Source organism: Equus quagga, chromosome 5 (genome assembly GCF_021613505.1).
Source record: "Equus quagga isolate Etosha38 chromosome 5, UCLA_HA_Equagga_1.0, whole genome shotgun sequence".
Classification (NCBI taxonomy): Eukaryota; Metazoa; Chordata; class Mammalia; order Perissodactyla; family Equidae; genus Equus; species Equus quagga.
In genome coordinates, this window is record NC_060271.1 from 40,511,955 (window position 1) to 40,525,144 (window position 13,190).

Sequence of the window (13,190 nt, forward strand, 5' to 3'; positions counted from 1 at the left end):
ACACCTGGAGAGAATAACTTTGTTCTAAATAATACCAATGATAGCGCCGACTGTGTACCAGGTGCTTTCTAAGTACTCACATGTTTAATTGCCCCGACGGTCTTGTGTAGGTATTATTAGTACTAACCTCACGTACAGGTGAGAAGGAAACTGAGGCTCAGAGAGGTTAAGTATCTTGCATAAAGTCACCCAGGTAGTGAATGGACCTAGGTTTTGAACCCTAATCCTAATGCTAACATATTCCAGCTCCAGGCGTGTAATAATAATAGTATACTTCATCTGTTTTAAGACACACCTGTTGTTTCACATTTCTGAAATCAATACGTGATTTCAGTTCCAGTTCTGTTAATGATATGTCCTTGTTTAATTGGCAACAATCTTAATTTTTTAGTGTGTCAGATTCAATGAAATGCAGTAATAGCAAAGTGCTCTATATTTATGCATTAACTCATTTAATCCTCACATCAGCCCTATAAGGTAGGTGCCATTGTTATCATTCATATTTTATGGATAAGGAAACTGAGTCACAGAGGCTCAATAACCCTGCCTAAACTCACAGGGCTAGTAAATGGTGGAGCTGGGATTTGAACCCAGGCAGTCTGGCTCTGCAGTTGGTGCCTCCTGCCTCTTACAGCCTCCTAGGGAATAAATATTAAGTCCTGCAAGTCCGTCTCTGATGCCGGCTGTTTATAGTACCCAGATTATGCCTGAACCAATTTGGAGAGCTAGGGAGCAGGGAGTGAAGGCTGACAGAATGAGTGACGTTTACGTACCCCCAAGGGTAGCCCTTCACCCAGGGGACGAAGCTGGACAAATGGCCCCTGACAGTCACTAATATTTCGAAGCACTGACTGAAGCACAGAGGGCTCTGTCATTTCAGTCCAACCAGTCATTTTGGGGGAGAAGTCAGTTCTATTATCTTCACTTTTCGGAAGAGGAAACTGAGGCTCAGAGGCCATGTGACTTGCCTGAGGTCACATACTTGCCGAATGTCACCCAGCCCATAAACTGCTGTTCTGTCCGAGGTTTGTCAGCCCCTGAAGCTGTGTTCCATCCACCTCCCTGGACCACTCTCTGTGACGAGATTGAGACTGAGGTATTTAGCGTGGGTAGCTCTGTGAGGCCTTGGATGCCTGCTGCAAGTGGGCAGAGCTGGGGATGCAGAAGCTGGAGAAAGGTCACATAGGGACAAAACCACAAAGGCTGTCCCTTCCCTCAGAAGTTTTCAGGCGAGTTGGGAGGACCAGCAAACCGTCTTGAAGAAGGTACATAACTCCTTCAGGAAGAGAATTGATAAGGCCAGAGGGAGGCTAGAGTCCTGCCACTCCTTTCTGAGTTCATCTCTGGGTTTCAGCTTTATGGTGCCGATTGTCAAAAATTCTACTTGTTTAAAACGTGTTTTGTAAGTTCTCTCCATTTGCTTGCTTGTTTGTCCGCATCCCTTACACATTAAGCCCCAAGACTGTTAGAGGGCCAAAAGGTATCTGTTCTTACCCATTTCCTCCCTTCTGAGCATTTATTAAATGCTTTCTGAAGATGATGGATCAGAAAGGATTTACTGAGCCCCTATGCCTTACCTAGCTCCCTGCTAAAACTATAGTGCAAGGACACACAAGAAAAGTGAAAGCCAGTCACGGCCTGGACAGAGTAGTCTACAACCCAGGTGGGGGTAGGGACAAAGAATAATTGGAAAACGATCCTAGGAAGCATAAAGCAGGTGAGTGCCAGTGCTGGGCAGATGCTGAGGGACTGAGCGGTCCCCAGTAGTTCTCTGGGGGGGGGGGGGGGGGGGCTTCCAGCATAAGGATGAGGAGTCTCAACTGGAAGGAAAGGGTACTGGACAGACAGCCAGAGTGCCTGGGAACTTGCCCCTGTTTGCAACCTGGTCCTTGGGGCGTACATCGTCGCCTTCCAGCGCCTCCCATGGATTCTCAGCTCTGCCAGCTTTGTAAAGCGAACAAGCATTCCAGAAAACTAGAAGCAATACCCAGGTAATAACGGTATTTAAATAAAAGTAACTTTATTTTATCAAGATTTAATTTTCTCTCTCTCTCTTTTTTTTTTTTAAAGATTGGCACCTGGACTAACAACTGTTGCCAATCTTCCTTTTTTTGTTGTTTTTGTTTTTGTTTCTGCTTTATTTCCCAAGCCCCCGCCCCCCCGCCCCAGGTACATAGTTGTGTATCTTAGTTGCAGGTCCTTTTAGTTGTGGAATGTGGGACGCCGCCTCAACGTGGCCTGACGAGCGGTGCCATGTCCTCACCCAGGATCCAAACCCTGGGCCGCCGCAGCGGAGAGCGCGAACTTAACCACTTTGGCCATGGAGCCGGGCCCCTAATTTTCTCTTATTCCATATATTTTAGTTCCTGCCAAAATTAGGAGCTGCATCCCCAACTGGTCTAGGTCTAATTTAGATTTTTCTAAAAATTTTTTACTCTGAAATAATTTAAAACTTAGGATAGCATTGCAAGAATAGTAGAAGGAACTCCTGTGTGCCCTTTATCCAGATTCAACAACTGATAGCATTTCGTCACATTTGCTTTATCACTCCCTCTCCCTATATAGACGTATAAAATAATAATCATCTCTATGTATCTTAGTACTTCACTATTATCAAATTCAGGAATTTTAACATTAATATAACACAGGTTATAAATGTTTGGCAGGAATACCACGGAAGGGATGCTGTGTGCTTCTTGCGTAGCTCATCAGGAGGCACAGGATGTCTGTTGGTCCCATTACTGATGATGTCAGCCTTCATCTCCCGGTTAAGGTGGAGTCCACTGCTATTCTCCACTGTGAAATTACCATTTTCCCTTACGGAACTGATAAATAATCTATGGGTAGATACACTGAAACTATCCCAAATATCTTGTTTGCCTTCGAATTTTCACCCAATGGTTTTAGAATTCATCAATGACTCTTGACTAATTAGTTGCAAAACGGTGATTTTCTAGTTCCATTATTTTTTCAACAATTAATTTTTAAGCTTTTTATTTTGAAAAATTTCAAAGTGTGGACAAATTGAAACAACAGTGCAATGAGCATCAGCATAGCCACCACTTAGGCACATCAGTTGTTACTATTTTGCCATATTTGCTTCAGCCACCCAGCTAGCTAGCTATATCTCTATATTTTGCTGGGCCATTTCAAAGTAAGTTGCGGTCGTCGTGACATTTCACCCCTAAATACTTCAACCTGCATCTCATAAGAACAAGGACATTCTCCTACATAACCACAATACCATTATCACCCCCAAGAAAACTGACAATTATTTCCTAATATCATCTAATATCCAGTCCATATTCAAATTTCTGCAATTGTTCCCCGTAATGGCTTTTACAGCTGTTTTCTTGAACCAGGAATTAAGTTTCACGCATTGCATTTGGTTATTATGTCCCTTAGTCTTTTTTTTTCCCTAAGATTTTATTTTTCCTTTTTCTCCCCCAAGCCCCCCGGTACATAGCTGTATATTTTTAGTTGTGGGTCCTTCTAGTTGTGGCATGTGGGACGCCGCCTCAGCATGGCTTGATGAGCGGTGCCACGTCCACGCCCAGGATTTGAACTGGCAAAACCCTGGGCCTCCGAAGTGGAGCACCCGAACTTAACCGCTCGGCCACGGGGCCGGCCCCCCACCTTCTACATTCTTTTGTAAAGAAGAACTTTCCTTCATTAACTGGGGTGTTTCTCCTAAACGTTTAACTTTTTATCAATTTTCAGAATAGGTTGACGTATTAGTCACCTCCAATGATAACAAACTTATTTTATTTTTTTCCTTTTTTTTGATAGTCACTATGAACCCTTGGATTTTATTTATTCAATGTTTTGCAATAGGTTACAGTCATTAGTGTTTTTAATGATCAAATTGTGCTAATTATGGCCTGGGGAAACCCTTTAAACTGGCTTTGGGTCCTTTTGATGTGTCCCCATTAGTCTTTGAGCACATTCTTGCTTTTTGGCACAACAATATGTTCCGGGCTCACCTTATTCTTTCTCTGTGCCAGCCCTGGGATCAGCCATTCCTCTAAAGAGCTCTGGATCCTTTTAATCAGAAAAGGCATTTAGAAACTAGAATCTGGGAATTAGGTGTACTCGTTGCTGCTTTGGTTGTCACACACATTTTTGAAAGGTAAAATAATACAATGCCAAGGCAAGCTATTTTTATTTCATGATGATTTACTTTGCTTTTAAGTGTCTTAGAACCTGCCAGAATTAAGGTATGCCTCCCCTATTTGGCCTAGGTCTTAGATTTTTAAAACTGTTTTTGTAGAAAGCCAAGTAGAACAAAAACACCGATGACAAAAACTGAAGTCCCTTGTCCTTCCCAATCCCGCCCTGTCCCTTTCAAAGGTAGCCATTCTTTCAGTCATTTCTTATGGATTTACCTAGAAAATTATGTTTTCTCAGCACTTTGAAGATGTTTTTCCATTGCCCTCTAGTTTTTCTTGTTGCTTTCGAGAAGTCCATTGCATTCTCGGTCATTCTCATTTCTCTCATTCTCATTTCATTCACCTGCATTTTCTCTCTGGAATCTTTCATATCCTTTTCTTTATCACTGCTATTCTGAAATTAGAGATGATGACTTAGTCTTTCTCGAGATCTTTTTTCATTCATTGTTCTGGGCATATGGTGATCTTCTCATTCTGAAAATTCTTGTCCTTCAATTCTGGAAAAGTTTGTTGTATTATTACTTTGACAATTTCGTCCCCACTGTTTTCTTGGTTCTCTCTCTGGAGTTCCCAGCAGTCAGCTATTGGCTCTCCTGCAATGACTCACCATTTCAAAAAAGCTTTTTTCTCTGTGGTGCAAATTTTTCTTTTGTTCTACTCTCTGTGAAATTTCTCTAACTTTACCTTCAATCCTTCTATTGGATTTTCTTTTAGCAACTATTTTTTTATTTTCCAAAATATCTTTCTTTTTTTTTGTGAAGAAGGTGGCCCTGAGCTCACATCTGGTGCCAGTCTTCCTCTTTTTGCTTGAGGAAGATTGTCACTGAGCTAACATCTGTGCCAGTCTTCCTCTGTTTTATGTGGGATGCCACCATGCCGTGGCTTGACAAGCCGTACTAGGTCCGTGCCCAGGATCCGAACCTGTGAACCCTGGGCTGCCAAAGTGGAACACGAGAACTTAACCACTATGCCACTGGGCCAGCCCCTGCAAAAGATCTGTCTTATTTTCTGTTTTCTTGTTGATTATAGCCAACTGTTCTTGTTTTGACGGAGGTTACATTTTTATGTAACTCTCTGAGGATATTAAGGATGGTTTCCTTGCACATAACATTTGTCTTTTTCATCAGAGTAATTATTTTCTGTTTGTTTTGGTCTTGTCTTTCATGTTAGAGGTTTCCTCAACAGAATCTTTTCTCAAAGTCCGCAGCCCAACTTCTTAGACCTTTGGGAGTATTTCACAGGGAATTGCTGTTCTGACTCCTTTTATTACTTCCCCTGGGGCAGAAATTGTGGGTCCAGAGTGATGACATACTAATTTATTTGAGCACTCATACGCTAGACTCTCTTTTGTGTAATTTAATTCTTTTCTCAACCCTATGAGGCAACTGCTACTATTATTAGCATATTCCCAGCTGAGGAAACAGTCACAGACAGGCCATGTAACTTGGCCAAGGTCACACAGCCATCATGTGGCAAACCTGGGGTTCTTGACTCCAGAGCCCGACCTCCTAATCACCTCTAGTCAACCACTTTATTGGGAACCCTGGGGACAAGTTGCTCTCTATTCTTCATAGAAAACAACCACAACATTATAGCATTTATTGACCACTTACTAAGTGCCAGACACTGTTCCAAGCACTTTACATGTGTGGATTCATTTAATCCTCACAATAGCCCTATGAAATGGGTACTATATTTAGTCTCATTTTACAAAGAACCTGCCACTGGTTAAAATTGCCTGCTGTAGACTGAGTGCGTGTGTACCCCCAAATTCGTATGTTGAAACCTAACCCCCAAAGTGATGGTGTTAGGAGGTGGGGTTTTGGGAGGTGATTAGGTCCTGAGGCTGGAGCCCTCATGAATGGGATTAGTGCTCTTATAAAACAGACCCCACAGAGCTCCCTTGCCCCGTTCTGCCACGTGAGGACACAATGAGAAGACAGCTGTCTGTGAATCAAGAAGCGGGCTCCACTGGACCTCTGGTGTCTTGATCTTCCCGGTCTCCAGAACCGTGAGCAACCAGTGTCTGCTGTTCGTGAGCCATCCGGTCCATGATGTTCTGTTATAGCAGCCTGAACGCGCTGCCGAGAGCAGCAGTAGTGAGGGCGCCGGCAGAATTTCCAACCTAGGCTGTCTGGCTGGCTCCGGAGCCCCCACTTTTTCTTTCTTTTCTTTTTGGGCCTCCTTTAGTTGAGTAAATGAATGCATTTACGGATGGTATGGTGAGAAGGGAACCTCTGACTTTCTTGGTTGTATTTTTAGAATTCGTCCATATTATAGATACACATCGAGAATAGTACTCAGCAAACTATGGCCTGAGGGCCGAAGTTGGGCCACGGCAGTTTCTGTACAGATTGCAAGCTAAGATTTTTAAACGGTTGAGGAAAAAAAAAAATCAAAAGAAGAATAATATTTTGTGACACTGAAAAATTATTTGAAATTCAAATTTCAGTGTCCATAAGCAGTTTTGGTGGAATAGCCGCTCCCACTCATTTGCATATCATCTAAGGCTACAACAGAGATACTATGGTCTGAAAAGCCTAAAACATTTACTCTCTGGCCTTTTATGGAAAACTTTGCCAAGCCCTGCTCTGGATGATTGCCTCTCACTGCTGCAGAATGTGCTGCTGTGTGACTCTCCCACATTGACTGGTTCGTTCCCTGTAAATGTCCCTGGTTTGTCCCCTGGCTTATCCATCGTGAACCAGGGGAAGAACATCTCTGAGATAGATCTAAGTGAGACAGCTGACTCATGGAGTGGACACACACTTAATTTTCCTTCCTTCTGTGTTGTTACAATTTCCAGGATTTTTCAAATTTTCACCATTTGACTTTTCACCAGGTAGGCCGAGGGGCCAGCCCAGTGGTGCAGCGGTTAAGTGTGCACGTTCCGCTTTGGCGGCCCGGGGTTCGCCGGTTTGGATCCCGGGTGCAGACACGGCACCGCTTCGCAAGCCATGCTGTGGTAGGCCTCCCACATATAAAGTGGAGGAAGATGGGCACAGATGTTAGCTCAGGGCCAGTCTTCCTCAGCAAAAAGAGGAGGATTGGCAGCAGATGTTAGCTCAGGGCTAATCTTCCTCAAAAAAAAAAAAAAAGTATAATGAGATGTCCCCTTCTCACCATACCATCTGTAAATGCATTCATTTAGTCAACAAATATTAATTGAGCACCTCACTTACTAAGTGCTCAGTTATTCTAGGTGCTGGGGATACAGCAAACGAACAGAGAAAGTCATGCTCTCTGGGAGCCTGAAGTCACCGGTGCTGTGTTCCTGGAGCCTTACTCGGCACATGCTCCCTTCCCAGCACTTGGTGTCAATAGCTGTTGGAATCCTCACAACAGTTCTATGAAGTGGATAGCATCGTCTCCATTTTCCAGATAAGAAAACCAGCTCAGAAATGCCCGGGTGGGGTGTGAGCTCCCCCCGGACTGGTTGTGGCAGCTCGGCTCTTAGCTCCGTGCTCTCCTGCCTCCCTGCACAGTTTTGCCAACACTCCACCTCTCTCATTTCCACCTTCCTAATTTTTGCCCTTCTGATGAGTGTAAAATGCTCGCTCATAATGTCGTTTCAATTTGCATTTCTCTGATATCTAGTGAATTTGAATATTTCTAAAATATGGGCTCTTAACTGTTAATTTGCTTCTTCAAATCAAACTAGCGTATCTTCTAAACAAGGTGAAAAAAATTTTAACAAAGAAATTCACAGACATTTACGTGTCTTCCTCCCTTGTTGCAATTTGAGGCTTGCGAGAAAGGAGGCAGATCTTGGCATGATGTGCTTTGTGCAGACCAGCTGGGGTCAAAGATCAAGCCACTCACCAGCCATGTGACTTCTTGCAAATTACTAACCCCTCTCAGCCTCTGCTTCCTCCTCTGTAAAATGGGCATAATAGCCCCTGCCGCGTAGGATTCCTGGGGAACTAAAGAGCTTGGCACATAGAAGTTGCCATCAATATTAGCCACTATCATTAACCCCGTCAGTGCTCACGAGAAAGGGAAAGAGAGTCACTATGTGATGATGGCAGGGAGCTTTAGCATTTTCCAGAGGGTCTCCCATGGTGCTGGCGTGAATAGTCTCAGTACTTAGCTTTTTCTGAGGGAAGTTTTGCTAGACTAGAGCAATTGCAGAGCGCAAAAGTTTATGTTGGGAGTAAAGCACGTGATTGTCAATGTGACTTCATGCAGGGTTCTGGAATCATTGCTCTCTTGTAGCTGCTAGGTGAGAATGAGGGTATTCTACTTGTGTGCTCACAGACTTGGGGGTGGAACAGGGTGCACACTCCCCACTGTCCCAGATCTAGGGGTTCAGCTCATTAGAAGGCATTCAGGGGTCCCCTTTGGTCTCACGGTGGTCTTGAAGTCCTCACCAGGGGATCTGAGAGGCAGAGTGAAGACCCAGACACAATGGGCACTGCCCAAGAAATGGGAGTGGAGAGAGGGCCGGACCTTCCTCCTACAAACCTTGACCCATGCCCTGGGCTTCGGTGCTGTGACATGAGACATCTGTATTTCCTTCACCGTGACAGTGGAGGGCCGATCTGGAAAGACCCCAAATGCCTGTTGAAACCAGAGTCTAAGTCATTCGCAGTGAAAGGGAAGTCATACTGTACACATGGCCTCTGGAGTCTGACTGAGCTGGTCTTGAATCCCAGCTGGGTGACCTTGGGCAAGTGTCTTAACTTCTCTGAGCCCATTTACTAATGTATGTCTCACAGGGCTTCTTCATCTTTTGTGTATGACACATGGATCCCTCTGATGGTTGGTGAAGCCTATGGACCCTTTCTCAAAACAACACTTTTAAATGCATATAATAAAGCACATGGGATTGCAAATACTAATTATATCCAACTCAAGTATCCACTGACAGATGAATGAATAAACAAAACATGGTGTACACATACAATGGACTATTATTCAGCCTTAAAAAAGAAGGAAATTCTGACTTATGCTCAACATGGATGAACCTTGAGGACATTATGCTAAGTGAAATAAGCCAGTCTCAAAAGGACAAATGCTGTATGACGCCACTCATGAGAGGTCCCTGGTCAAATTCATAGAGACAGAAAGTAGAATGGAGGTTGCCAGGGCTGGAGGGAGGGCAACGTGGAGTGAGTGTTCAATGTGGACAGAGTTTCATTTTGTATGACAGAAAGGGTTCCAGAGATGGATGGTGGTGATGGTTGCACAACAATGTGAATGTACATAATACCGTTGAACTGGACACTTAAAAATAGTTAAAATAGTAAATTTTATGTTACGTGTATTTTACCACAAGTAAAAATAATATAAAAGGTGATTTACAGAAAAAAATTATATCAAAACTCAGTAACGAAAATATTAAGCAAATGTCTGAGGTAGTACCATAAGCGCTGCTTTATTGGGAATTAAATGGCAGCAGGTCAATTAATTAATTCACAAGTAGTGATACACGTGAAAGATCTCAGGAGATTTCTGTAACAACTGTCATGTGATATGAAAATATCTGGGATTTCTATTGGGGCTGTGGCTTGTTGCCGACATTCATGACAGAAGCAAATGCTAAATTTCAGTTAGAAGTTAGTGAAAATAAAGATGTAATTTTTTTCCCCATCCAAGTTCAAGAAATCCTGAATCCTATACATGTAACCTTGAGGTGGACCCTGGGTAAGAACCCCAAGTTGGATGCTCTATATTCTAGAACCGTGGCTGCCTCTGGAAGGGTTCAATGTAAACGATGGTTCTTAGCAACAGACAAACTGGCTCCCCTCTTGGAGGGATGGATGGTCAAAGACTTGCATTCTGTTCCAGAAAGAGAGGGAACTCGTCCCTAGAATGGATTACATCACTTCTTCTAGTAGAGCAAAGAAGAAAGCCGTGTTTCTGTGTCACAACTCACTGACCATTCCCTGGTTCCCAGGGTACTGTGTGTCTTTGGCAACTGACTAATCAGGTAGCTTTTCACCAAGCCTGGTAATTGTGTAGTCAAAGGTCGGTCTCCTCATCTATAAAGTGGTAATGATGGTGCCAGATCTCACTGAGATAGGCCCGTTTTAAATGCCTTGGAAGCTTGGCAATTGAAGTTAATATATTTTATTAATCTTTGACCTCTAACTATCAAAGGGAACCGGTGAGTGGGTCAGTGGTTTCTGCTTTTGAAAAACCGGCTTAGTAGGTATAAGAGCCCTCAGTTTAAAAAGGATTTCACAATTTCTCATTTGCAAGAGAGGGAGGGTGTTAAATAAAATCGTGGTGAAACTGTGAGGGGGCTGTGATTTGTTCCCAGGGCTTCCAATCTATTGAGCAAAAGCAATTTTGAAAATGTGATTTTCCTAAATGGAGAAATGAAATTTGAGCCCAACTGAAAAGATCCCAACGAAACTGCTTTCTCTAAAAGTATCCAAGACAGGAGCCCCTACTCTGTGTGTGTGTGTGTGTGTGTGTGTGTGCGCGGGTGTGTGTGAAGGGCATGTGTGTATAGGGTGATGGACAGCTCTGCGTGTAGGGCTATGTGTGTGCAGGAGGAATGGGGTTTTGGTTGTCAAAACAGGGAAGAAAACCTTCTTTTTAATTCCTGTTTCGTTGTCTCATTTTAAGGTTTAAGAGCAAGCTTGGGGGTGGTCCTCGAAGGTTCTCCAAGTCGAGTGAGTTGAATGAGCTGTGTTCTGAGGACGTTTGCCCAGGCCTTGGCATTCCTGCGTGAGGCCTTCTAAAGAGGGCCAGGGCCTCCAGGCCCCTCCGGCACCCTCGAGAGTCCCCGTGGAGGTTTAATCAGCTGTGTGTTCTGCTCTTGTTTGCTTCTGTTGGGTGTCACGAGGGCCTCCCATCTGTGTGTGCACAGACCCTGATGACAACCAGCCTCCACGCACTGCACTGGATCCCGAATTCCAACCCCACGTCCTCTCAGGTGGCTCTTAAATCCAGAGCAACATGGGATTAAAGGAAATGTTGATCAACAGAGGGATGAGTCAAAAAGAGAGACAATCCAAAATGGATGGAGCAATAGATCAACGATCTGAGTCGAATCCGGGTGGTGGCTATGTGAATGTTCATTGTACACTTCTGACTTTTCTGCATGTTTGAAAATTGTCATAATGAAGTGCTGAGGAGAAGAGATCCAGTTAAAAAAAAGGATGTTATCCTAAGACTCCAAAATTTTGATGTATCTGGGATAATTGTCTTACAGCTCAGTTAAAAAAAAAGATCCAAAAATGATTAACAGAATTAATTAGATTCCAAGAATGGGGTGGAGAGGGATAGTCCTGACCTTTAAATTCTGCTGCAGTCTTGCTCGCTCTGAGTGGGCAAGGCAAGACAGTAGCTGTTGTAGGTTGACTTGTGTCCCTCAAAAAGGCCTGTTCAAACCCCTGGCACTTGTGAACGTGACTTTATTTGGAAATAGGGTCTTGGCAGCTGTGATCAAGGTAAAATGAAGTCTTACTGGATTAGGGTGGGTTCTAATCTGATGACTGGTATCCTTGTAAGAAGAGGGAAGTTTGGACCAGAGACACAAGGGAGAACAGCAAGATGGAGGCAGATTGGAGTGATGCATCTACAAGCCAAGGAATGCGGAGGATTGCTGGCACCCGCCAGAACCTAGGAGGAAGGGAGGGTCCGCCCCTAGGGCCTGCAGAAAGAGCGTGGCCTTTCTGACACCGTGATTTGGCCTCCAGAACCGTGAGAATCGGTCTTTGTGGGTTTTTTTTTTTTTTTTTGAGGAAGATTAGCCCTGAGCTAACTACTGCCAATCCTCTTCTTTTTGCTGAGGAAGACTGGCCCTGATGTTAGATCAGTGCCCGTCTTCCTCTACTTTATATGTGGGACGCCTGCCACAGCATGGCTTTTGCCACGTGGTGCCATGTCTGCACCCGGGATCTGAACTGATGCACCCCGGGCCGCCAAGAAGCGGAACGTGCATACTTAACCGCTGCACCACCAGGCCGGCCCCAGTCTCTGGTGTTGTAAGTCACCAAGTGTGTGTACTTTGTCGTGGCAGCCCTAGAAAACTAACAGAGGGGCTGCTTGGGGCTGCAGCTGAAACAGGGGGATGGCCTTGTTTACCTCTGGGGCAGCTCCTGGCACAAAGTAGCTGTTCAATAAGGAGTTGGGGTTGACTGACTAGCAGTATTACAGAATTTCCTTATTTATGTGCTAAGGTTTGTTCTCCTCCCCCCATACTAGGATGTCACCTCCATGAAGGCAGTGAGGACAGCTCCCATTCACGACTGTGAGCCCAGCACTTAGAACAGGGCCCAGCACATAGCAGGTGCACAGTGAACACTGTATTTCACAGAATTAAGGGTCTTCCCTTCTCCTTTGCCCTCTTGTTCTTTTATTCATTCAGTAAGTGTTTATGAGGAGCTACCATGTGCCCAGCACCCTGCTGGGATTTTGAAGTTCCTTGACTTTCAATGATGGCAAAATTTTGGGGGGAAAGAAGGCACACATAGAGATAAAATGGAATAGTTAGAATGAAGATGCGTATTTTTTACTTGCAAGGGGTATTAGGAGCCGTGGGTCCTAAGTGCTCGTTTTGCAGGGGGATTAGTTTGCTGGGGCCGCCATAACAGAGCACCACAGACTAGGGGCTTAAACAACAGAAATTTATTTTCCTACAGTTCTGGAGGCTGGACATCTGAGATCAAGGTGTCAGCAGGGCTGGTTCCTTCTGAGGCCTCTCTCCTTGGCTGTGGCTGGCTGTCTTCTCCGTGTGTCTTCACGTGGTCTTCCCTCTGTGTGTGTCTGTGTGCTAACTTCCTCTTATAAGGACACTAGTCAGATTAGGTTAGGGCCCGAATGACCCCATTTGAACTTAATTACCTCCGTGAAGACCCTATCTCCAAATAAGGTCACATTCTGAGGTCCTGGGAGTTAGGACTTCCACATGTGAATTTTGAGGGGCAGGGTGGGGGGTCACAACTCCGCCCATAACAGCGGTGTGGAAAGGCAAACAAACACAGGCAAGTGAGGTGATTTGCCCGAGCTGGTTAGCAGCTAAACTGGGGCCAGCTTCAGTCTGCTGCTTCTTTCCACTCTTGTTTG